This window comes from Hippichthys cyanospilos, chromosome 13 (genome assembly GCF_059441005.1).
Source record: "Hippichthys cyanospilos isolate Australia breed blue-spotted pipefish chromosome 13, RoL_Hcya_1.0, whole genome shotgun sequence".
Taxonomy (NCBI): domain Eukaryota; kingdom Metazoa; phylum Chordata; class Actinopteri; order Syngnathiformes; family Syngnathidae; genus Hippichthys; species Hippichthys cyanospilos.
The window spans coordinates 15,833,574-15,860,339 of NC_142381.1; the positions used below are offsets into that span (position 1 = coordinate 15,833,574).

Sequence of the window (26,766 nt, forward strand, 5' to 3'; positions counted from 1 at the left end):
TTTGTGAATGTTTTTAATCCAATCAAGTGCCAGCTAAGACTGGGTAATAATTTCAGATTTTTTTTTCATATTATTTTTATATGCAAACACATGGATAACGAGAGTTTTTTTAAAAAAAATATTTATTTTTTTAAATGAAACAGGTTAGCTTCGCTTTACAGTTGCATCAGTCAAATCTGTTGAAAATCAGAATTTCAACATTTTGTGTTTTTAAGTTAAAATTATAGTGGAATTAAAGCTACTGTGTTTAGCCATGCTAGCTAGCCACCAATAGCTTGTACCAAGTAGGGAACAAGTTAGCTTAGCGCTTAGCATTACCTTGATGCAAACAGCTGTCATATCTTCAGCTCATGGTAAGACTAGCTTGAAATGTGATGACATCATCAACAAGGATTATTGTGATTGCTCGGTAGTTTCCAAAAGTATGCGGACCAAAAACTCTGAAGACTTATGTGCTAAGTTATCAGTTTTTTTATTATTGTTGTTGATGTATTGTATTATTGATGGCCAAAATATGTTGTGAATCATAAATTTTGTTTTTGATCTCAGTAGATTGTGACTTCTACTTAGTGACTGCCGTGTCTATACACTTGATGTAACAAGTTCACACTTGGGTAAGGAAGGACCAAAATTCATATTTTATTAGGGTGAGTCTATGGATTTAATTGAACAGTCAAAAGGAAAGATAGGGATGAAGAATAATTCAGAGCTCATTTATTTGGATTTTGATTTTTTTTTGTGCCCATTCTGTTCTGTTTTTTTTTTTTTTTTTTTTAAGTAGAAGGAAGAGACTTAATCAGCAGCCTGGCTTAATTGAGATTACTTTATTGAAGAAAAAAATGTATTGTTCCTTACAGGCAAAAACGGTTAAAAGGATTCTTGTCCATATCATGGGCGTCAGGTGCAGCTGAACGGCAGTTTCTCCTGAATAATAGCAGCAAACTGTGTTGATAAATCTTGAATGTCTTGTTGGAGCTTCGTGGCTTCAGGTGCTGCCTGACATTCTCTCTGAGGAGCTGCCTGTCAAAGTGATGCTGGGCCTCTAGAGTCCTGTCTGTCTCTCTCGCTGATTTCTTTTCAATAGTACTTGTTTCATTTCTGCATTCCGAGCGTGGAAGTGCATAGCGGCAGCACTTCACACTTTTTTTTTTGTCTTTTTTTTTTCTTTACCTACCCACACTTTACATCCTCACATCTAAATGTATTCATTTCTGTTATTGCTAACTCAAAGCCGCCGTCTGATAAAAGCAGTGACACTCTTGCTCAGTGCAAAATAACAACTCTCATCCGGTTCAGATATTGGCCAAGAGCCCATGTGAGTTGTGACCCCATGCCACTTGTCCTTTACACTCAGTGGCTGCACGCTGGCAAGTTGACCTTTATCATTAACCCCGCTGCGTGCCTGTTATTTGAAGTCTTTATTATTCATGCTGTCCTCTGGGTATATTGTATACAGAGGATGAGGAGCATCAAGGAGGGGATGCAGGGCGAGTCAGCGCGTTTGCACTCAGCAATTAAAGCACTTTAGCCGATGCAACATCTGAGGCAATCATAGAATCCGGTAATGAGGATACACAGCAGCTGAAAAAAAAAAAGTCAAGACAAGCCAAAAACATGAGGTTAAACTAATGACAATCCTGTTAATCAGCAGTACTGATTTTGGAAGTGTGGAACTGCCAATGTGGAGTAAACATGTTAGACTAGTGCCGTTGAAACGTTGGGGAATTTTGATTGAATATTTTTGTTGGGTCATTTGAGTGCATTTGGTAACTCTGTTCAAACTTATTGGTAAAACAGACCGAACGAGTGAATGCTAATTTAGCTGAATTCAAAATGTCTGGAAGGGTTGAACTAATGAGAAGTGAACATTTTGAAATGAGCTCTGTCATGAGATTGTACTAAAAAAAAAACGTTTGAACATATCAAGTAAAACTGAGTCGTACCAAATAAAGCCGTACTTAGTAAAACATAGGCTGAATGTGAATTAGATGTTCTGTTTTTGGAAGTATGGAACTGCCGTGTGGAATAAATATATTTTACTATTATGCCATTAAAATGTATTCAAAATCTGTTTGAACATATTATGTGGGGCCATTTAAAATAATCTTGGAATATCTTTCGAACTTATTGGTTAAACAAAGAATTTTGTGGAAGAGTTGAACTATCAATGGGATGTGAACACTTCAAAGTTAGTGTACAAAAAAGTCATTTGAACACAAGTAAAATCAAGTGTGAATTTTGTGGAAGGAGATCACTTTGAAGTGAGGGTACAAAAAAAGTCATCTGAACATATCAAGTAATATCGTGGTGGTAACAGATATGTTAAATGCTAATTAGCGTTAGCTGATTTGTTCAAATGCGCTTCAGAGTAATTTTGACTGGGTTTTAACCAAGTTATTCACATGTCCTGCAAAGTCATTTTGTTTTTTGCTAAAGTCATTAAAACATATTGGTAAAAGAAAAGCTAAATGCTAATATAGCTAAATGGTAAATGGCTGATTTTTATGGAAACGTTGAACTAACTACTGTGCTCTCGCACGAACTCCATTGACTACAATACAAAAATTTCCGCTTTTACGCCTCTATCGTGTTTGGTGTGAAAGCAGCATAAGACCTCGTCTACACGTAACCATGGAAATCTAAACTTGAATAATTCTCCATTCTGTAAAAAACATGTCCTTATTGCTTTGTTTACTGAAACAAACTGCTGCTACATGAAATCACATGCGGTTTTATTAATTCGCAAGCATGCCAAGCTGCTAGCAGCTGTAGTTTCACCAAACTCTGTCCGATAAAAAAGAACTTCCGTATCTTAATGTTACCGGAATCAGTGTCTTCGGTTTATGATTGCGTCTTTGGTTATTGATTGCTACATGCAAACCCAGATTCGAAGAATTTGGCAAATCTCCGTTTTGGTTAGAGTTCTTAGAAACCTTTTTTTTTTTTTTTTTTTTTTTTTAGATTGGGCAAGCCCGTTTTCAAGATGCCTAAGAATGCCTAAGAATGCCTTATAGTCATTACAACACATACAATGGCCTCTGACTACAAGATTACAATATAAACGCGTACATTAAAGAAGAAGATAAAACCCTGATTGTAAATATCCGTATTGCCGAGTGAAGCTCGCTGCAGTATGAAAAGAAGAGGAATATGAAATTGCCTGTTAATGCACATTGGGTTAAGTCCATTTGGAATAGTTCAACGCAATTACAGCTCCTCTCTTTTTTCGAGTCAGTCAATCCATGCCGCCCGTACCTTCCTTATGATTACAATACTGATGTGTTTTCGTTCTATCCCAAATCAATTACGTCTTTATCGCAACTATATTCATTATCATCCGCCTTCGCTTAGCCCCGTGCTGCTGTGTGCCCAGTCAGCAGTCTCTGTCAAAAAGTAATCCTGCGCCTCTCCTGATGGGTTTTGATTGGGTCGGCGGCTGCTGCAAAAAAGGCAAACAGGCAGTTGACACCCGACTTCTCCTCTGTCAACCACTCCATTCGAGATACACAATGTCAAAATGAATCCCGGCAAATTGTCTCACTGTATTATGCAGCCAATGCATCAACCCCAGACTCACTTGTATCGGCCCTACAATATCATTTTCAACGCAGTTCCAGACTGGAGCTTGATGGAACACACTGAAAAACAACAAAGAACAAATCACTATATACAGTATCACACACACACTATATATATATATATATATATATATATATATATATATATATATATATATATATATATATATACACACGTCTAATATTCTGTTGGTGTTCGGTTGAAAATATATTCATTTTTTGTGAATATATTTGTGCATGCAGGCATGTTCAGTCTGTTAAAGATAGAATGCTGCTGCAAGCACGCAATTTACTTCCATTACTATCTTTCTGTGTATATATCTGATATTACGACTTGCGACTTATCCATGACTGTTTTTTTTTAACTTCAATCTTTGTTGCTGGGGCCTAATCACCGGTGTAGTTTTTAGTGCCAAAATATGGTAATTGTGATGTTTTTTTCACAAAACAAGGCTTATGTTGTGGAGATTTGTTTTAGAATTATTGCAGAAATTTGATCGCATAGCTTTTAACATAGATTTTACATAAGCGCGACAGTCCAGATTTTTTTTTCAATCACATTAATATTAGAATAAAACAGAACTGTCTTTGATCAAAGCATTGTTTTTGTTTTTTTGGATGAATCTTTGGTCCAAAATTGGCTGTTTATATGTCCCTCACCATGAATATAAAGTCTCCGTTCCAACTGAGGAAAAACAACTTTGGAATGGCCAAACAAAAAAACTCCTACAAATATGGTGAGAATCCAGATAATAAATGAATATATTTCCACCATTTGAGTCATTCTAGCATCCGCCCCCAGAATCATAACGGCACCATCCGTCTATTCGTCATCCTCCATTAACAAGGAAGTAGCCTGCTAACAAACAGATGGGCTGACAAACACGCCACAACAATTCTTTTTTGACCTTGCTGGATGTCTGTTTACACTTTACAGATTGGAGTTACGTACCGTCATTATAGTACTCCTAAAACAACAAATGTTCAGCAAATTTTGTTCCGTGTTGCTATGTTGTTATCACACAATAAAAAAAACATACTGGATTGGTGATGGCGAAGATTATTTGAGAACTATGAATCCACTGCCTTATTCTAGGGGAATTCTCCAAATCTAAAGTATCTTTGAGAGTATTTTTGCAAGCCAAGAAATAGTTGCGTGTGATGACGACCGAAGTCAGCAAAAGCCCACTTACGAGATGGCTCTGAAGATTATCCCGACCGATTATCCCTTGGGCACTATAAGAGCAATAAGAACACGCAGAGACAGTTTATAGCCAGTTGTGACATATTTTGCATTTTAAAACTCTTAACCTGTCTCGCACCGACATCCAGACTAAGTTCAAAGTCACCCAAATCCCCTTTCTGTTACTCACTTTCATTATGCAAAGTGATCATTTTCACATGCCTACCACAAAAACACATAACACACACCTGTGTATTATGCCCCCTTAAAAACTCTCAAAAAACACCTTTATTTTTTCTCTTTACTTGAGTGTAACTCAGTCCCAGATTTGCTGTTACCCTCTCTAATCAGAACAAATAATGAGAATGAATAAATATTCAAAACATACCAATAAAGTGTAAATCATTTTCAAGCCCGGCCAAAAAATAAGGCTCTTTCCCCGTACGTTTTTAATTCACCCTTGTGTCTTATTTTGTCCAATTTGGGGATTTTTAGATCAAAGGCATTTCACATCGAAGAGAAAGCATTGAAGGGAGACACCGTGGAGCTGAAATTTCACCCAGATTGTGACAATATGTCGGCACGACATCTAGGAGTCTGTCACCCATTGGCTAAAATACCGCAAGAATGAAGAAAGAAAAATACACAAAAATCCCTATCCAGGACTAAACATCATAATGCATGAGCAAAACATGATCATGATGAAGTATTAAGTTAAACTTAATACTTGCAACTGCAGAATAATTTTGATTTACTTATTCGTAATGATTAACTCGACACTAAAAAAATATGTCTTTTCTTAATTTTTGTAACGCATGAGCTGAAGATGAAGTCAAGATGAACAATCACAGATTCATCTTGAATGATTTAACTGTTAAGGGTGTTTAATTTGCAAACACTTGGTGATTTTTTTTCTTTTTTTTTCTAATTACAAAATGATTTGACTTCACGGTAAATTATTTTGTATCTGCTTTTCTGGCTTGGTCGATTTTGCATCCAGAACAGGTGCAAACGGTTAGTCCATAAACTTGAAAAGTCCAATCATGCATCATGTAATATAAATGCAAAACACTTTGTCCTTGCACAATTTTCCATCATTAAAACTGTGCAAAGGAGAGCTATGCTGATTGTAAATGGTAACATTGTAGATTGGCGTTTTTTTTTTTTCCACCCTCCTTTACCCTGTCTGAATCAATTGAACAAACCGGCATGATATTTGATGGCCTGTGAGCTGCAATTATTAGAACAATATTATGGCCGGGGCTAAGACGTGGAGCACTCCAGCAGAATTCAAAATGGTGTTTGCAAGCTATTTGTGCTGCTGGCTAGTCCTTCAGGAGCTGAGGAAGGGCACGGAGCTCAATAACTCAATTCTTAACAATTAGCCCGTGACATGTCCCCCAGAAATGACGGAGATTATCGTTTCAAAGGCTCGCGCTATCGTCGTCCAAGAACTTGCCACGCTCGTTTCGAATCATACTTGTCCAACGATAAGATCCGACTTGATAAGCACTAAATTCATCATCTTCAAACTGTTTAGGTGGCTTTTCTTGCACTTTTATTTTTTCGGCCGTGTCAGCACAGATCTCATCGAGAAAACTTTTTTCCCGGATTCGCTAATAATTAGCAGCGCATTTGAAGAGCTCCATAAATTAGGAATCGACCTTGTCATTTTTCTTCTCGTCTTATTTTTTATACAATCTAAATTGATGAGCATTTCGAAAATGCTCGTGGTGAATTTCTTTAACGCTTGTAGTGGTTCTGGCCTAGCCGCGTTTCCGGAATCAGCCGCCGGGAAATGCTGGTTGGCGATGAAGACGAAGACCTCTCGGAATCAGGCATCTTGGTTGAAAAAAGATTTTATTTTATAGTTTCATACTTCTGATGTTAAAAACAGACTCTCATGAGCTCAAAATGGCTAGCGAGCTTTTTTCTCCTCTTAAGAAACCCTCTAAAATGTGTCTCGTCCTATCCGACTCAAATTACATGTCCTAATCCACCTCGGCCAATGTGGCGTCTGGCCATTTGGTTAACTGTTAGGAGGGGTCAGGTGGTCAGGGGTCATATGTGCAGGTTCTGTTAAAATTTGCAAATTGCAAGTGAAATTTGAAGCTTGAACTCACTTTATCAATGTGGTAACCCTTCTTGTTTGTGTCCACTATTGTGTCCATTTCGTCTCAGTGAGACAGACAAGTGAATTGCATCCCACACAAACATGAGACATTATTAGAGAGGCCAATACTTAGAAGGGTGCCTCAAATAAGTCAAAAGATATAGACCAAAAACTAATGTCCATGACAGTGGACAGAAATTAATAAGCTGGGTCTCAGAAATATATCATCATATATCATCATCACCATTCATATTTCTTTAGTTTTTTGTTTTTTTTTGTCCAAAAATGGAAGTTTCAGGTTATCAGATTGTTTTGTCTGTTTCAACGAAACAAAAATGGTTGAGACATTATTAGACTTAGTAGGGTCAAAATATGTTAACCAAAAAAAAATGCCCATGACAGTGGACACAAATGAATAGGCTGGGTCTTGGAAAGGTATAGTGCAGAAATATTTATATTTTTTACAGTTTGGACTTTCTGTCCAGAAACAAAAATGTCAGATTCTCAGAGCTTTTTATGTGTTTTACCAAAAAACGAAGCAGCGGTCTTGACCCGTACAAAAAAAAAGAAAACACTATCTTGTGCCGACAAAAAAGAAAAAAAAAAGATCTCAACTTTTGCTCATAGATGGAAGAACATTTATATTAAGACTAAACTGAATTGGTCCCAGGATTGAACCTTGTGGAATCCCCATGGCATTTTTTTTTTTAAATTAGATTTTGTATGTATTTTCAGATTCTGAAATAGGTATGTGAGTTATGACCGTAACCAGCAGTTTTCATATTGGGGTACGTGAAGGCACTTTTGAAAATACAGGACATTTTAGCAGGTTTTCTGCATTCATCACTCGATCTCATTTGATGCCATTAATGCCGTGACATTACTGTACATCTTTCTTTTTGAATTAAGAGTAAATTAATTGGAACGTTACGCAAAACCTATTAGTAAATTGTGTTTTGGTGACTCTTTTGTTGTATGTGTTTATTTAGTTAAATTTCATATTGATGAGGATTGTCATTAGTGGTTCAATGTTCCAGTAGGTGAGACTGAAACACTACAGATGAGTCGCTAAATAAAGTACCCCTAGAGAAACCACTACAGTTGTAGTTCCAAAGTTTAATGAATCAGACACGGATCGCGCAGTACTCTATTTAAATAGAGTATTTTGCTTTTTGAAGATTTCAAAAAACATGCAAAAAAATAACAATTCTAAATGACCCGAGTGGTTCTTGCGAGTCTTCGATCGGATCTGATCTCGTGCGATTTTTTTCTCCCCACACTTGCACACCTCCTTAACTTTGAATCCAGAAGGCAATGACCTTGGACCAGAGGCGACCTCACTGCATCACCGCCGTGTGATGTTATTAGATTGTCCAGGAAGGAGAAAGGTTGAACAAGCATAAACAGTCCATCTCGCCTCGGATTTGGCCTGTGATGCGAGGAGAAAGCGTTCAGGAAGGTGGGCGAACAAATAGTCTGAGGGTGTTTTTGTGTGTGTGTGTGCGTGTGTGTGGGTAGCTGTGCTTGTCTGTTCAGCCACATAAAACATAGCAGTGACATTTGGAGTGGTTTGCTCAAGGGAGTGCTTTCACACATTCAGGTATCATACCGTGGTGTCCTTTAGATCTTGATGTCCTCTTGTGATGAGGACGGACGGGAAAGATTCAATTTGTAGAGGGCACCCTACAAGGCGGGCTACAACAATTTAAAAATGTCTTTTTTGGTTACCAGCTCAGTTACATGCCTTGCAATTTTGTTTAATTTCCCTTCTCATGGAGGCAGTAGTTCTGGATACTGTGCTGGTTTGATGCATGTTTATTAGAGAAAAGGAAATAACTGGCGATCAATAGATGATTTTGACATCCCGGAAGATACCTGGGGAAAACCCACACAGGTACGGGGAGAACATGCAAACTCCACACAAGAAGGCCAGAGCTGGATCTATTTACTCATGAAAACGGCTAAATAAGATTCATATCCTTGTTAAGATGTACTGTGGAAAACAATCACTAATAATTTGATGTACATGAAATGCATTGCTTTAAATGTCATGACATTTGTTAAAAAAAAGTCAGATTAATACTGTTACTTCGGGAACACTGAGAAAAAAATTGAAAAAATAATTTTTAGAATCATTATAGCTAGATTAAAAAAAAACAGATTAAAAAAAACAAAACATGATATACAGCAGTGTTTCTCATATATATTTTGCCAGGCCCCCCTTAGAAAAGAGAAAAAAACTTTTTTGCGCCCCTCCCCCTAACCCTAACCCTAACCTCTAACCCTAACCCCCAGTTGAATCACTGACTATAAATAAGATTATTATTGATGAAAATTGTTTAAGTATACCTAAACATGTATCCTTTTTAACATTAACAACAGAAAAACATACAAATGTTAATAAAACAAATGTTAATTATTTTTATCGCGTTTATACGGGTTACAGCTTAGTCTAAAACAGAAAAAAAGAAGCAAGTGCACCAAACAGCCTGAAACTAAAAGAACAGGATGAAAATTATTACTTTATTGCAATTACATTCCGCATGATGAAAACAAAGCCTTTTTCCTGCGATCATCCACGCCCCCCTGGCATCACCTCGCACCCCCCCCTAACAGAAAGTTAGCATAGTAGGAATTATGAGCATTGTGCTGTATTTTAATCTAGTAACCACAAGCATATTATTCTAATTTGTATTTTGTCTCATGCTTTGTTTTGTTAGTTTTCAAAACCTATAACTTCCTTTTTGTTGTTTTATTTAGATACAAAACATCTTTGACTCATACCCTCTCAAAAGTTACCCTGCTGAGTCAAACCATATCATCCTGTTCCACTTTCAAATGTAATTATCCTTCAAGTGTTTTATACAGATACCAAATATATGTATAGTACTGTATAACGTTGGCAAAATTATTATCAAGGTGGGTTTGCCGCAACAGACAGCTCTGCCACGAAAGTTCACTTCCGGAAATGGAGAGCAGGCAAAAGCTAAAAAGCCCTTCGTCTGAGGTCAGTAGCATACAGCGGGTCCAGGTCACGGAGTGATTTGTGGTTAAATAGGACAAGTGTATAAATTATGCAGAACTTGACTGGAAGCCAGAAAAGGTGCATGGGAGTAGAGCTGGGGTTTCCGAGTGGATGAGAACCCTGGCAGGGTTGTAGTCTACGATACTGGAGCATGCCCGTTGATGTGCCGGGAACATCGGACAAAGCTTCATTGCAGTAGTGCAGACGGAAGAGCTAGTTTTGGGTGAGTAATGATCAGAGTCTAAAAATATGATGGGTGCGGAAGATGTCAAACTCGTTGATTGATTGGATGTGCAAGAATAGGACGGAACAAAAACATATTTAGTTCTCTAGGAAGAAAAAGGTTACCAACCTCGGCTGTATACTGACAATTTAGGATGCGAAATCCTGTGTATTGATGTCAAAGGTATAATAAAAGCTGAATCCAGTTTGTGAATGTACTGGCTGAGAACCAGTATGTAAATTGTAAACAAAATTGGGCTAAGCACAGAGCCTTGTGGCACACCTTGCCTGACCACAGCTAGGGTGAGTTTTGAGCTATAGCATGTGGTAAATCTGGTGTGTTTCTTCAAAATATACCAGAGTGTAACTAACTTAAGAAACACACCTCAGCTTATGAACATTCAGTGGCGGGGTATTACATCATTAGTGTCTATATCTTTCTGAGATTAATCCTATTCATTTGTGTCCACTGCTGTGTCCATTTTATCTCACCAGGATAGCAAAATTAATCGCATCTACTCACAAACACATGAGATATAATTTCAAAGGCCAGGATATCCTCTATTGAGCACACTGGGACTTAGTAGAGCAGCTTGAATAAGTCAAAAGATATAGATCAAACACAAATGTCCACTATATTGGTCACAAACCAATACGCTGGATCGTTGGATGATATGCTGTATTGAAAAGTGTGCCACGTTGTCCTCAGAACGTGTTTATAATTTAATGTTTTTTAATGCCTTTGCTGCTGGTGGCAACAGCAATTCCAAAACCAAACAAAGCCCTGATGACCCTGAGCAACATGTAAACTAAGCCGAATGTAAACACACAAGTAGAATTTGATGCATGCTATTAAGTACTGCAGCACAATTTTTTTGGCTGGACTGCAGTTTTACTCATTCAATCTCAGACAAAATATATGTTTTTTTAAGAGTCCGTGCATTCATTACCAGGTACTTGTTTACGTTTTTCGATTTTTTTTCGTTTGGCTAAAAGAAGTTCTAAAAATGGCTCCCACTAAATGAATTAGGTACGAAGGTAATTTATCACAGTAGGTCATTAAATACTCCAATTATCAGTTACTTAGGAAATTAGGTAGTAAGGTAATGCCATACTGTTTGATTATTTTAGGTAATATGTGCTAGAGTAACTGACTGTCTAGTTATGTACTAAAATAATGTATTTCTTTAGGCACTAAAGTGCCAAAATAATCAATAACATTAGGTACTAAAGTATTAAAGTAATTGATTACTCGAGGTACTAAAGCAAAAGGTTACTCTAGTACATAATACCAGCCATTCTTTCATCCTCCTTTTGCCAAAAACTTGATAATAAATTGGGAAAAAATGTAAATGATTGAATGAACTGTTAAAAAAAAACAAAAAAAAACGTGAAAGTATGTCTTCGGGATTTAAGCCATTAACCACATATAATACCATTTAGTTAATACCTTTCTGACTTCATCAATCAAAATTGAACATGAGTTACATAAATATTGGGGGTGTGATACTGTGTTGTTTACACAATTTAATATCTGGTATCTATTAAACAAAAACAAAACAGTGTCAGTATGCATTGGCCAATATACTGCGCAAAATGTATTGCCTTCATTGAATTTGTTTAAATGTTGCCAATTTTTGATTTAAGCCCCTAAGTCCTCCATTGTACCTATTTTTCCCCAGGCTTTTTCTCAATTTTTGTGGCAGCATAACGGATTCCTCATACAGCAGCATACATGCTAACAATGCTCGACAAGGATTAAAAAGGACATGGATTTGAGATTTAATTTAAAAAATGTCGGACGGGTCTATGCATCTGGATTTCTGATTTTAAGTTGCGTATCAATATTTTGCCCGAATTTCCCAGCAGAGCATGTGTAGAATTAATTTGAGAAGAACCGTATTCATGTATTCATGAGGGGTTTTTTTTTCTTTTTTTATGGTGGAGATTGAAAGGGCAATGGCAGGATGACTCAAAGTGCCTGTTTTAGAGTGGATCTTGCCTGTTAAGAGCACTCTGAAGTCCTTTAAGCACAAGCGCATTAACTCATTCATTGCTCGCCAGGAAAAATGGATCTTTGATATCTATCGCTGCCATTAGCAGTAAATGAGTCATTTGCATGAGAGCAACGATATGGGTCTTTCAGGACCGATACCGATTATTTTTAGTAGAGGAGGCCGATAACCAATATTTGGAGCCGACATTCCTTTGCAGTAAAAGTGTAAAAATTGCCGTAAAAAAAATAAAACAATGCAAACGCTGCATTTCATTGAAATGCCTAAAGCATGTTTATTGAACCACACAATCAGAAAATAACAGCTCAAACCTGGAAATAGAAATGCGTCATGGGTAAAACCGGAAGTAATTAAATAGGGAAAACAAAACAATAATCTTCCATCCAAACGCAACAATCATTTAACAATATAGCAACTATTTTGTTAGTATTATTTGAAACAAAAAAAAAACATCCCATTGAATCAGCCTTAAAGGCAACACATTAACATTGATTTCTTCATTTCGACCGATCAGATGAAAAAAAAAAAAAAAGGCCTGTACCGATATACGTCAAATTTCCAAATATCTTCCCCGATAATCAGCCCGGCTGATAATCGGACGATCTCTACTAAGTAACGATAAATGGAAAGATATCTGGAACATAAACACAGGAGCACCAATAACTTCAATGTTTTACACTAAAGAAACAGGGATCAAACATTGGGCAGATTTTTTTTCTAAATCATATTAATCAATAATGTTATTTGAAGAAAAAAGGATGACAGCTGTTTAAACTTTTGTAACTCCCACACAGACATTGACACCTAGAGCGTTATTGCCCCACCTGGTGTTGTGGATGTCCAATGACACTTCACAAGGCAAAAGCAAAGCCCGTTCCCTGGGGTATACCCCCCCAATTTGAGAAGAATTGCCTTGGCCTAAACTGAAAAAAGCTGGATTTTTAAAAAACACTGATTTTCCGGTCCATTTAAACACATGCGTTTGTGGTATTATTTGAACATTGAATTAAAGCTCACCGACTGTACTTTTTAAAAGCCGTATTTGCATTTAAATATAAGATGTAAACTCCCAACAATGTAATCATGAACACTAATGCCATTCAATGCACGAGAATAGAAAACAATGCAAAAAAAAAAGTCAATTTATTTGCAGCTATAAAGGTGGGAACAAATGTGTGCCCTGTGCCAGTTGCTGTTGGCAGCAGCCACTCTAATGCCAATTTACTCCCATATTGTAAAAAGCTAAACTAGCTTCCTCTGGAACCAATTTGGCTAAATTAAGCAGCTTAGCAAGGTCATCCCACTGATTCCATTTGAACCTATTAAACAGTGCATGGGACTCAGGGAATATTGCAATGTTTGCACACGCCACAAAAAAATCAAACACAACAGTATATGCTCATCTATAGTCAACTACCTGTATAATCACCGCATATATCATCATCCATACATTTTCCGGGCGACCGATGCAAAAAGAATGTCTGGTATCCCATATCCTCCTGGCATGCTCCCAAATTGGACCTCCAATGTTTGGCCACTGAGCAACCTTGTTAAGTGAAATAATGAATAAATTGCCCAAGTAATTATGAAAACTGCTCACAAGCGGGACTAATGCTCCTGCTCATATAATTAGAGCAGGGAGCTGCCACTCAGAGTTACTCCTTGTGCCAGTCCAGAGGACACAACAGTAGACAAGGTTCCACTCAAGAGCTCGCTATGTTACAAATGCACCGCAAAGGTAAAAAATGGAAACCGCAACTGCTGGAAGGGGTTAAATCACCAGTTTTTCAATGTGGAAGCAATTCCAAAGTGGATAACAAAAGAGGCATTGTCATTAACCGACGTCTGCTAGTCTTGGGGAGATAATTCGAAGACATTAGTGTACATTATCTGTAGCACAAGCCGCCGATGAACACTGGAGTGAAAGAACAGACGTTTATACGCAGGAACACGGAACGATTCGATCGGCTAAATTGACTTTTTTGTTTGTTTTGTTTGTTTTGTTCTACACCTGCTAGCTGTTGGCTCCCGTTGCCATCATAGCGCCAGAGGGCCTGGCGACGGAAAACAAGATGTCCACCTAATAAGATTGTGAATCCTTTCCTGCATTAGAACGTGTCTGTTCTCCTCTCTTTATTGGCAATGTGGTCGGGTCAGTAATCCGCCCCTGTAAGCTGGAGGCAAACTGCCTCCGAGGGCTAAAGAGCTAACAAGGAAGCCTGTCACCTTGGCAGCGGTGAGCAGTGCCGCATGGGGCTGAGAAGCGGCGATGGCTACCTTGAACCTGCAGAATGCGTGTTTATTACGAGTACGTTCAATGCCGTTCCATTCATATGTTAAAGGAGCATGCATTCACTCAGACACAAGTACTCACGAGAGAATCAAAACATTTACTTGAATCACGGGGGAATATTAACTGTGATTCTAGCAATGATGTGTATTTTAAATAGACAGGCCTGTTATCTGGGCCGATAACTGATATTTGGAGCCTCTGTTCATTTTCCATTTTAAGAACATACAGTAAGTATAAAATAGGGCTGTACAATTTCGAATTTTAATCGCGATCACAATATTAGCTGCCACGATTAATTAAGGCGATCCATATTAACATTTAAAAAGCCGGCTACCAACATGTCAAATTAAGCTGTCGTCCTACCACCAGGGGGCAATGTTTCCCACATGTTTGCATGACAAAAGCCTCTGCTTTTTTCACCCTAACATATTATTTACCAGTATGAAATGGTGTTGAGATTCTTGCATTTCCAATACATACAGTGCTAGCTGCCAATTGAGACCAATTTTGAAAAATCCTATTGGCAACAAATGAAAATGACTGAAAATGACATTTTGACCGCTAATGAATTCAAATTTGCTTAAAAGTAAATCATGTGCTTGGTTCTAAGTAGGCTTCATTTTTTTTCATTTGGTTTGCACTCAAGTAAGTCAGTTGTGTTACCGTTTGTGTTTTCGCCATAATTATTTATTTTATGTATATACTTTAGTTGATTATTAATGTTTATAAGTATCAAGCCTGGAAGTCTTGTTTACAGTATTTAGTGCCTGTTTGTTATTTTGTAAAAAGGGGCAATAAAGAGACATGTTTGACCAAACATGATGAGTAATTGTGATTAATAAACGTGATTTCAATTTTGACCAAAATAATTGTGATTATCACTTTGGTTGTAATCATGAAGCCCTAATATAAATATCCAAACAAATTTCAACCTTTGACTTTGTTGCAAATCAATCACTATAAAGCAATTTAGCAATACATTTGCAACTGTGCAGTATTTTGACTTTCTTTGTTTTCATTTTCTTCCACGTCATTCTCACAGTATTTTAGCCAAGAGATGGCACACCACTGACGGTGTGGTAACTAAGTGGTCGTGTCGTGTTGAACTTTGACCTCCTTAAGTGTGATTGGGTGCGTGGATGATTGTTCGTCTCTGCGCGCCCTTCAATTGGCTGTCAACCAGTTCAGGGTGTCCCTTGCCTAATGCCCAACGTCAGCTTGGATAGGCACACGCAGGCTTGCGACCCTTGTGAGAATAAGCAACTATAGATAATGGATGAATGGATACAGAATTTTGAGGAACTCAATAGTATGCCTTGCAACTGTTCCTTGCCTGTGCCCTAAAGTCATTTGTCAACATCCAGTCTGTTAACTTTGTAACGTGTGTGGGCTTGCAATCGAGAGGTGAAAGAAATTGCTGTTAAAAGCTCCGAGCTTCCATTGTTGCATTTGAGCAGATTAATGCTGCCAAGAGGAGTTGAGTTGCAGCGGAGGTGTGCTTCTAGGCTTCACATCATGACATAAACCATTTATCAAATCAATCAACTCTGCACAATTACAAAAAAAAAAAAAACCTCACCTTGGACAAAAAATGTGCTCATGCCATGCATCAATTTTCTAAAATGCTTGTCGAGCTGGTCCTCACCCCAGTTGATTTTTAGAAAGAGGCAGGGTGCCCCCTTTGAATGTTCCTCACGTTCACAACTTTGGATAATTGAAGGTTTTCAATTAATATGTTTTTTTTTGTACATGCTCAACTCACAAGATACAATTAGAGAATAATATAAAGAGTATAAACACTTGAAATGGCCACTATCATGGAAATTCGACTTTTTGGAAATTTTCCTACCGGTGTTAATTCCTCACTCTAAACATCCCAAAGAGTTATTTTCCTTCCCCTGAGAAACCTTCGGCCCCACTGAACAGATACTGTAGATAGTTTTTGTGAGAGGCATCATGACTTCAGCCAGAAACTTGAAGTCGAATCAGCATTTCGCGGGCCACATTAAATAAGGAGTTGGGCCGGATCTGGCCCCCGGGCCTTGAGTTTGACACCCGTGCCATTGAACATGATGAAACCTGACAACCAGCATGCTTTTGTGATTGTCATCATTTCACAGAGTACTGAGATGTACTTTGAGATGTGTAAGTACTTAAAAGTTCTACTTTTAATTTTACATTGTAAAATACCAGTCATGCGCAGTTTTAATACCCCAAGGATTTGTTAGCTTATTTGTTTGTTTGTTTTGTTATTGTTTCGTGGCTAGTTAGTTTTAGAACAACATCATAAGCCAATATGATGTTTCACTTTGTGGTTGTTAGAATAATTGTATGTAGGTTATCCCATATTTGTTTCTGCAACTTCTATATTGGTAAACATGGATCTTTTCTTTTGGAATTGTCATGTCTCCTGCAAATGTAAGGAATTACAGCTATGATGACCTAAAGACTTAATCACAGGCACGATGGCCTAATCACAGGATGGAACAGTACGGGGTCTTTCAGCAATTCTGGGAAAGAAGATAGCAATGATTGCATGGACTCATAGAACATGGACTTCCATCTATGCCCCCCCACTATCAAAAACTGATTGTTACCTTGCTGTCATTATATCCGCCCCCTCCTTTTAGGGCAGGAAGTGGTTTTGTAACTTGGGCTAGCCCAATTGAATAAAAGAGGGAAGGACAGAATCTGTAACCAGACCAGAAGCAGATCTGAGAAGATCAGGTTCCTGTCCCCTCTCCTCGCAAGGATGGTTTGTTGTCTCCCCTCTGCTTTGTTGCTCATGAAATGTTCTATGTTGCCTGAACCTGACAAATGACAAATTAAAGGTTCCAAAAACAAATCAAGAGTTTTGCCACTATTTAGTGGACACTGTTTTGCAGCCACTTGATAGCATCTATCTTATATTTATTCCCATATGGTTAATGTTGCATGTGACCTAGCCAACTCTGGTACCTGAGACTCAGAAGGTTATTCTTTCAAGCTTCCCTAACGAGACTCAAGTGGAAAAGTCAACTTGTCCTCCCTTGGCCAAGCATGAGTGTATTTGCCACTGTCAAGTCCGGTTATGTCAGCGCTCTGCGGTTCACATTTCAGAGAGCACAAACACACTCATCTCAAAGGAGCTCATCTGTGCCCCTTCACCCACCCGTTACCCCCCCCTCCCCCTTTCCCCCAATAAATTAATAAAAGAAGGAGCAGCTCTAGTGGGTAATTTGATTAAATAAGACATCCCCCACTTGAGAGCACCTGCTGACAAAGCAGAATAGAGACGGGACATTGTTGGAAGAAATTGTCGCACTCAATACATGACCCCCAGTCCTGCTAGTCTCACCTAGCTCTACTTCTCCTCAATTCGTTTTCCAAGGAGGGCTACGAAATGAGAAAATATTCCTGTACGGTGTATACTCCTGGCTGTAGGCTTGTCAGTTACCTAATTTGATGTTATAGTACACCAGATGCATCTTCCCTTAATTGAGTATTGTTTGCTTTATTTGACAGCAGATGTTAATGGGTTCGTATGGCGTACTGTATAAGCCTATGGGCTTATATGCGCCGCTTACTGATACTTTACAACAGGCACAGTGCAAACAAGAGCTCGAGCGCAGGCATCTGTTAAACACCCAGGACAAAAATGAGTGTAACCAATTTCTGCCAAATGTGATGAGGGAATTGAATTTGCATTACTGTAAAAAAAAAAAGTGATTACAAGGATTTAAACGATGAATGCTCACTATTTCACTTTCAGGGTAAAATTACTTGTTAAATAACCCGCGTGTTGTATTTTGTCCAATCCTGAGAAATTTACATAGAGGAAAGCATTGAAAAGAGATATGAGGGAGCTGAAATTTTACCCAGATGGTGAAAACATGTTAAAGTTCATTACGGCTCGACCACTTAGTTATCACACTACCAGAGGAGTGTGCTATCCATTGGCTAAAATACTGCCAAAATGATGTGGAAGAAAATTACCCAAGATATTCCAAATACTGCAGTACAGAACAGTATTTTGTCCAGTTATTTAATCTAGGCTTCAAGAGTATTTCTAATCAAATGGGAAGCATTAAAAGAAGACACTAGGTAACTGAAATTTCACCCAGACGATGATAATGTCACAGTAATAAAATAATCGAAAACGATTAAACAAAAATTTAATTTTACACAATTTATGTTGAGGAAGTTTTGACATTTGACAGATATTTTTCTCATACTGTTTTACCATAAACAATTTACCGGAACCTGATGAACTTTTTTGCGTTTGCATTTTCCAATAGCAATGTGACATGATTTATTTGAAATATATCAAAATGTAACATGTGTTTGGAAAGGCCACTTCAACCTGAATACAATGCAGAAAGAACCGGGAAAAAAAAAAAAATATATATATATATATATATATATATATATATATATATATGTATATAATGTCAATATTCTCTTAATTTCTTATTTCTCTATCATTTCTTATTTCTTCTTCTCTGCTTGGTTGACGAGTTTTATTTCAAAGTAGCCATTTATTATTGTGGCAGGCCAAAATTCAAAGCTATAAATAAGTAAAAATTTTGCATCACGTTTCCAACTTTGTCACTTGCTCCAAAACTCAAGAGTAAAACAGCAGTGTAGCTCATGTATGAAAGCAATCCATTGTTTCTATCAATTTATTAGTTATCGAGTATTTTAGTGCTCATTTCATGTTTCAAATTTCACAAAGATGGCAGTCACTGGTTGCTCCTCACATGTAACATCTGAGGATATATGATGAGGGACGTATACACTTAAATATGTAATTACCTAAAGTAATGGATTATTTTACTTTACTAATCAAATAATTAAACACTTACTGACCCAAAGTAATTGATCACTTTTGTATCTGATTTTGTAAATTAAACAATGACTTTAGTGCTTAATTACCCCAAGCAATCAATTACCTTGACAATAGGGTCGTTTCGTAAAGAAATTTTTATCCAAACACCTGAAAGTTTTTGAAAGTAAGTGTCAGTTATCAATAAAAGAGACTGGAGAAGAAGCAAAGAACTTGAGTCAAAATAATCTTTAGCGAAAGAAGGCGAGGACACCAAGCTCTAGCGTTAGGGTTAGGGTTAGGGTCAACCCTTTTCACATTGCAATTGCTCACTGTCGAAAAAAGTAGTGTGGCAATACAAAATTTCCCCTTATTTGGAACCTGTACGCTACTAAAATAGAACTTGTTTCCAATTCGAGACACCTTGCAGCACTGTGCCGTATCGCTCCATGCAGTGGTCCCTGCCCCTTACCACATACACATTGAATGGATCGAATGAAAACGGCTTAAATTGTCAAAATGAGGAGAAACATGGTTTTCATTAAAGCTACATTTAACTCACATAGTAGGTACCGTATCTGTTATATCCACTGGATATTTTTTCTGGTCATGTATAATTAATATAATAATGTATAGTGAACGTGATGTATCACCAGCCAAAACCATAGTCATATACAGTATGTGTAAGGTTGCGTAGTTAAATAAAGTAGGAAATCCTGTAAAATGCTAAAGCATTTTTCTAGAGATCGTCTACATGTGCAACCTAGTCCACGTGTTGGGTATGCTGCACAGGAAAACACAACCTTTTGACTTTAAAAGACCAGTTTAACATAATTCAGACTGGTTAGGCTGGCCTTAATACCTTTAAAAAAATACATAAATCCTTGCAGAATACTCATTGAAATTCAACATACAGCAGACTATGGATATTTATTACATTTACATAGCAAGACCTTCATGTACTATCATACATTTCAATTTAAGAGCCGCGCTCTTTTATTATCGAGGCCATTCTGCTGACCTTATATATTTTACAATAAAAAGATAGTTTGAATTCATCATCCACTTACAGTTGAGTAACTAAACAGGCTTTCTTTTTGCTCAACAGTTAATAGGGGACAAAGGTCTCTTTCAAAAAGACTCCACATGCGAAAACTAGATTTTTGATTTTGTGACAAGCTAAAATGCAGGCATCAAGCAAAACAGGTCGCCAGCTATCTTTTGTATCCCTTTATCCGATTTTGCAGTTTGTACGCTACAGTGGGTCCAGCCAATCTTTAGGGTGCTCGGCACAAAACCACGGTGACATTTTATCTAACGGTTTATCTACCTGTGGGGCTTGAGCCATGCTGCCGAGGTGTCGGGCAGATTTCAGGGAGATGGGGAGATGGAAAAAAGACAAACAGAAGCCTGGCACAATCTCCCATCGCCAAGCGCCGAGGACGCGAACGGGCAACCGACATCTCTGGGGAACCGCGGGAAGCTGAGATGAAACAGGAAGCAAGATCTAACCTTTTTATTGTTGTTGTTGTTGGAACCTAGGTTTTTTTTATGTTGCTAGATTAAAAGGGAGAGTGACGCAGGGAAATGAAAAAGGAATCACTCCAAGCTGTTTGGAAGTTGAGACCTCTGCTGGAAACAAGACTTTGGTATCAATTGAAGGGGGGAGCAGCAAAAAAAATAATGACATCTTTTGTACGACACGGGTACAATGGCGCACGCACGTTGTGTTGCGGGCACCAACAGCCGAGCTCCCTCAAAAGTATTATGGTAATCGTTTGCACAATTTCAAAGGCCTTTCATTCATTTTTCATGCATCCCCTGTTCTCAGAGTGCGGGAACAGCAGCGTTTCAACAACAAAGGAATATGTAAGGCCGAGCTAGCCTAGCGCAGCCGCGCCGCTCAAATAAATCCATTCGACGCATGATGCCAACTTGAGGTTTTTGGTTTGTACAGCTGAGTTTTTACATCCAACCGACATAATCGCCATATCAAAGGTCTTCTTTGTCGCTAAGTATTCTTAGCCAGCCACATAACCACAAGCCTCATGTTCATGGAATGTGGAGATATCCAGTATCGCTCAGTGGGATTGATGTCCGTATCCGTTTTATAAGTATTTTTCTCAGGCTTGACAGATGGATTTTTTTTTCTTCTCTTACATAATGTAATGTGAGGCTTTACAATAACAATACAAAAAGTACATAAAGTACTAGTGCGGTAGTTCTCGTCCTTTTCTCTGTAATTATATAATATACCGTATTTTCCGCACCATACGGTGCACCGTGTTATCAGGCACAGGCACGGGATCTATTTTCACACTTAACCCATGAATAGTATGCACCGTGTTATTAGGCGCACTCTCAATTATGGGATCTAGTCCCACACTTTACCTATACATTGAGTGCACCGTGTTATTAGGCGCACTCCCGATTATTGGATCTATTCCCACACCTAACCCATACATAGGGTCTTTGTATTAAGAGGCACAAGCTCAAACATACGGTCGGCAATAAAAGGGAGTGTACCTAATATTCTCTGATTGGTTTATCGCCACCAACATACACGTTACATATTATGTAAAGTTCTCTGATTGTTTTATCACTGCTAGCGAATATATTGTAGGTGTTCCTTCCTTTACGTACCTGCGTCAGTAGGAAATGATGTGACAGTCAGTTATGTAGACGGTTTACCAGAGATGCAGAGTAACATTTTTACACATTTTGGGACTCCGTCCTCACATAAGGCACACTGTTGATTTTGGAGCAAATGAAATGCTTTTGTTTGTGCATTGTGGTAGGGAAAATACAGTACATGGTATTGAATATTCTTTTATAAATTCATCCCGTTTGTTTAGGCCAGTTATCCCTAAAACAGCACAAATCAGTTTTGGATGTAAATACTTAAAGAAAGTAATCCTTGTCTGACATTAAATTTAAAAATTACATTTGTAGTGGTATCCCTAGCCGTTATTCAGCCACTGCAGGATACTGTATATATCATGAAACATGAGACGTTTTTTTTTTTTTTTTTTCTGGATCGTCTACCGGAAAATTGTGTCGCTAATGCCAATACAATGTTATTATACTTAAGAAAATAAAGGAGTACAAGGTTTTGCCAAGGAGTCACTGTCACACAATTTAGCGTGTTCCTAATTTGAAAAGAAAAAAACACTTATCCTTTCACAAAACACCTGTGGGAAGAATACATACTTGTAGGAACCGCTAAAATCTCACGTGCCACTAGAGGTGCCTTCAGGTACCCCCAGGGGTACCTCTGTTTGAGAACTGCTTGTCTGTGATTTGTGGGGACAAGCCAAAATTCTTCATGTGTTGGGTTAATATTTGTATTTATTGTGCTGGACATTTGCGAGTTACATTTACTTTTTACCATTGACTAATTCCTCAGTGAATTATTTATAATTGAGCGCTAATTTTCTCTTTGGGGACATATTCCCATGCTGTATAGCAAAATCCTTTACATACATGTATTACATGTGCCAGAAAATGAAATAACAACTCATGAGGGATGTTTTGAATAAATCTGTTTAGTGCCAAATGGTTGACTGTCTAATATGTACCTGATTCACCCCTGTAATCGTTTTAAATTCACCCCTGTGATGTATTTACAACACAGCTAGTGGCAGCCTGAGACATTTCACATGTATTCTTTACCATTTAATGTGCTAAATGCAAATGTGGAGCAGCCTAATTAAATCTGTAGCCAGATGAAGCCTTTCAACTCCACCTACTCAAGTCTACGGAGTTGGTATTAACCTCACAGAAAGATGAGAAGATACCAACCATTGAAGCTCAATTGGAAGTGGAGCTGAGGCCTCAAGAGACCCAGGTGAAATCTCTGGAGGAAAGCTCCAGTCTTCCCTGACGTAGCAAAGTTCAGCCGCAAATTGCCCGGCCTGCACCGACTTCTCCTAAATTGATGCTCTTGTACGGCAGAGAGGAAGCGGGTCGCACCAGTCATTTAGAGAAGAATGAGCAAGGAAGCAGAACTCCAGAAAGTTCAGGTTTTGATTGAGAGGTACTTTAACATTGTCGTGAGGAGGAAAGTCCGTCGTACATTTAAGGTGGCTAATGTTAAAGTTCAGAGGAGAGAGTCAGGGGTTTGAAATGAGGTTTTGCGCCTCTGCCAACTGCAGCAGACCTTTGGGAAGAAGCCATAAGCATCTTTTGTAGGTGATGCTGCAAATTCAGCCCTGACTCTGTTATTTGATGGTGTCAAGCTTTGTGGAACCGGCCAGTGAGAAGGTGGCACCTTTTTAAAGCTGAGTTTTTTGTGCACTCAACGTGATGGCGGCTACAGATCTCACCACCGTATTTCACCGTAAATACGTGCTATTACCACTGGCTCAAACGTCGGCTCCCTGTGCCATCATTCTAGCACTTCATCAAATTGATATTGTGGGAAATACACAGTCATTGCACGGGTATCAGTTTGTAAACACAAAGAGACTTTCCTCTTGCTTTTGTCTGGTTGTGGCAACTGACTTTTTTCTTTTTTTTTTAGACGATAGGAACGGTCACTTGGGAGTAGCAGATGAAAGCGAAAGCAAAAGTGCTGTCACAGTTTAGTTAGATTGATTAAAGGAGCTAAACGGAAGGCTTACAGATGAGTGTGTCTTGTTAGAGAGCTGTATAATGGGTTGGACAGTGGTTCTCAAAAGGGGGTACAAGAAGATGCTTCAGAAGGTACGACATGGTTTCTGCAGGTATCACCAAATCGAATTAAATGCTGTTTTAATGCAACGGAAATTGCTCACGGTTAGGCATGTACCCATCGCATTTTTTTCCACTCCAGTCTATCAAAGTCTCTTTATGTTGAGGGTCTTAGGACCATGTTTAAATCCTATACCTTGACGATGTTTTTTTTTTTTTTTTTTTTTTTTTGGGGGGGGGGGGGGGGGGGTTGGTGTCAAACTGTGGTCCTCAAATGGGGGTACTAGTAGCCCTGGGGGTCTATGTGCTATGGAAATGGATTAGGGCCAAAATCATGTCAGAATTCCGACCTTATTTTAAGTCAGTCAAAGTCTCAGAAGACAAGAATTGGGACTAAAAATTTGGGACACTCTGGACTGTTTGCAAGCCAATCGCATGGCACACGCGGATGAAAGACCACTTACAAGCACACCTAAGGGCAACCCGGAGAGTCCAATTCACCCACCATATATGTTCATTGGGATTGTGGGACCCCGGGAAAAAGAAAAAAAAAAAAAAATCACCCATGGGGAGAACATGCAAACTCCACATAGGAAGGTCGGACCCGGAATTGAACCTGGCATTTTTTCAACTGTGAGGCGGATGTGCTAACCATTCTTTCACCGTGTCACCATTGTTTTACACAAAAAAAAAAAAAAACAACTGATGCTGTTATATGATGTAAATATAGCTAGAAATACGACAACAAATGTTATTCCAAAACTGAAAAAATAATGGCCAAGCACTCTGTTTTAAGGCATTTTTGCTTTGTGCTAGTTAGGAGCTGCTAATCTGAAAAAAAAAAATTAAAATACATACAAAAAACAGGTTTGGCTATCAGAGGTGGAGGGTCATGGGGTGTGTTCATAACGTCCACGTGGGTAACCTGCACATCAGGTGCGTTGCCGTGTGAAGAATTAATTGAAACGAAAGGCGACGTTCAAGTCTCAGCCAACACGGGCGCTCCATTTGTCAGGATGACATCACTGTACTCACACCCCATCCATCTACGCCCAACAGCACACAGCCATGCTCCTCCAATGTGATTAATATCTATGCCTCCCTCCCCGCCTTGAATACACACCCTCATCCTCTTTCACCGCCATGCCGACACACACGCACCAATGCAAACAAACATTGTATGCCATTATATAAGATGGCACCCCCGTTTACCCATATACACAGATGGCAGGAGCTTAGTGGCCAAAAGTCTCTCTCACACACATACAAACACGCACACACAAAGTCCTTGCTCTTTGTTGGGCCCCTTCCGATTTTATACACTTGCTTACACTTTCATTAAATGTACCTGCACGATGTAATCAATCCAATAGAGAAGGGGTGCCATTAATCCTATCTTTACGAAGCTTGTGAATTTACAGTTTTAGTTGACGCTGTGAGAGAGGTTGTAATTCTTCTTTATTACTTTATTAGTGAGGTCATAGTGTCCGATGGATATGAAAGACACTGGCTTCTGCCTCTCTTTTGGATCGTGACAATATATGAGGGACGCCTCTATAATCAACACGTAGTTAATTTGATACCATTGTGATAGTGTCAGTCAAAACTGAAGAGTATTGTTTTGGAATGCTCTCTGCGGTGCGGTAGTGGTCAGCTTGGGGAGGTTCGATTCTCTTGTTTCACCCCTTGTGTGGGTTTGGCATTTTTTTTGTCATGTTTACGTACATATAACAGGGCTCGAGATGGGTTTTTTTTGCACAGCAGTTTTCTGAGTCATTGTCTTAATTTGAGGAGAAATTTTATAATTTTGTGGATCGTTCATTTGCTATTTTTTTTCATAGGTTAATTCCAGAGACCTGAAGCAAAGGTTTTTTTTTTTGTTTTTTTTTACCAAACAATAATAATATGATGTTATAAAAACCATTATTACCATATTCTCCGCCTATTTTAAAAATGTATTTAATTGAATCCTATTTTTTTAGCTCTTGATTTGTCTTTGCATTGATCTTTCAATGTAATCAAGAGGTATTAATCCCACTTTTTTTTAATTAAATCAGATTCTATTCTATGTGCCTTATAATTTGGTGTGCATTATCTGTGAACACAGTTTTAAAATAGGCTGTTCATCAAATGTGCCCCTTATAATGCGGTGCACCTCATCGTGCAGAACTTTCTTTCCATAAATCAGCTTCTTTTCTATGCACCTTATAATGTGATGTATAATGTATAATGTGATGCAACTTGTATGCAAAATTGCATTACAAAATCCCTAAAAGAAATTTTTATTATTTAACAACACTGTATGGAGTTATAAAATTGTGCTTTCTTTTACAAAAACTCAAATTTTTTCTGCCTTGTTTCCATATAAATAAACCACATATAACATGTCAAAATTTCAAACACAGTGTTTTTAATTTTAATTGTAAAAAAATACATTTATAACTGAAATGCAGATGTAAAAATTGAAGAATTTACTTGGCAATTAAGTTATTTCATTTCTTTTTTCCCCCCAAAAACTCGCAGTTTATGTGTTGTATAAGGAACACCGGATTATAAGGCACACTGTCAGTTTTTGAGAAAATTGAAGGCTTTTAGGTGTGCCTCAAAGTCCGGAAAATGTGTTATTATTATTATTATTATTATTATTAGTAGTAGTAGTAGTAGTAGTAGTAGTAGTATTAGCATTAGCTATATTATTATTGTTGTAGTTTTTCAATTTGAATCTTTGTTCATCTTTATCAATGGTGTTTTCTTGAGTTTGAAATGTCCAAGTGCATTTTGAATGCACCTTATGTCTTGTCTTCATGTTAGCAGCTAGTAGAAGACTTGTCATACAATGATTCAGTAGTGTAAGTAAATTTA

The 26,766-nt window shown here is 38.1% G+C and overlaps 1 protein-coding gene and 1 long non-coding RNA gene across 3 annotated transcripts in view; one reads left to right on the forward strand and one right to left on the reverse strand.

The window, feature by feature from the left end:
* The window catches only part of nlgn3a (neuroligin 3a), a 223,590-nt gene that overhangs the window by 105,991 nt on the left and 90,833 nt on the right, over window positions 1–26,766 (forward strand). The window lies entirely within an intron of this gene.
* LOC148414006 (uncharacterized) overlaps window positions 863–26,766 on the reverse strand; it is a 32,654-nt gene continuing 6,750 nt past the window's right edge. Inside the window, exons 2-3 of the long non-coding RNA XR_015867649.1 lie at window positions 3,578–3,638; window positions 863–1,581 (exon numbers count right to left, since the gene is read on the reverse strand). This is a non-coding gene — a long non-coding RNA (uncharacterized LOC148414006). The remainder of the gene's footprint in view (window positions 1,582–3,577; window positions 3,639–26,766) is intronic.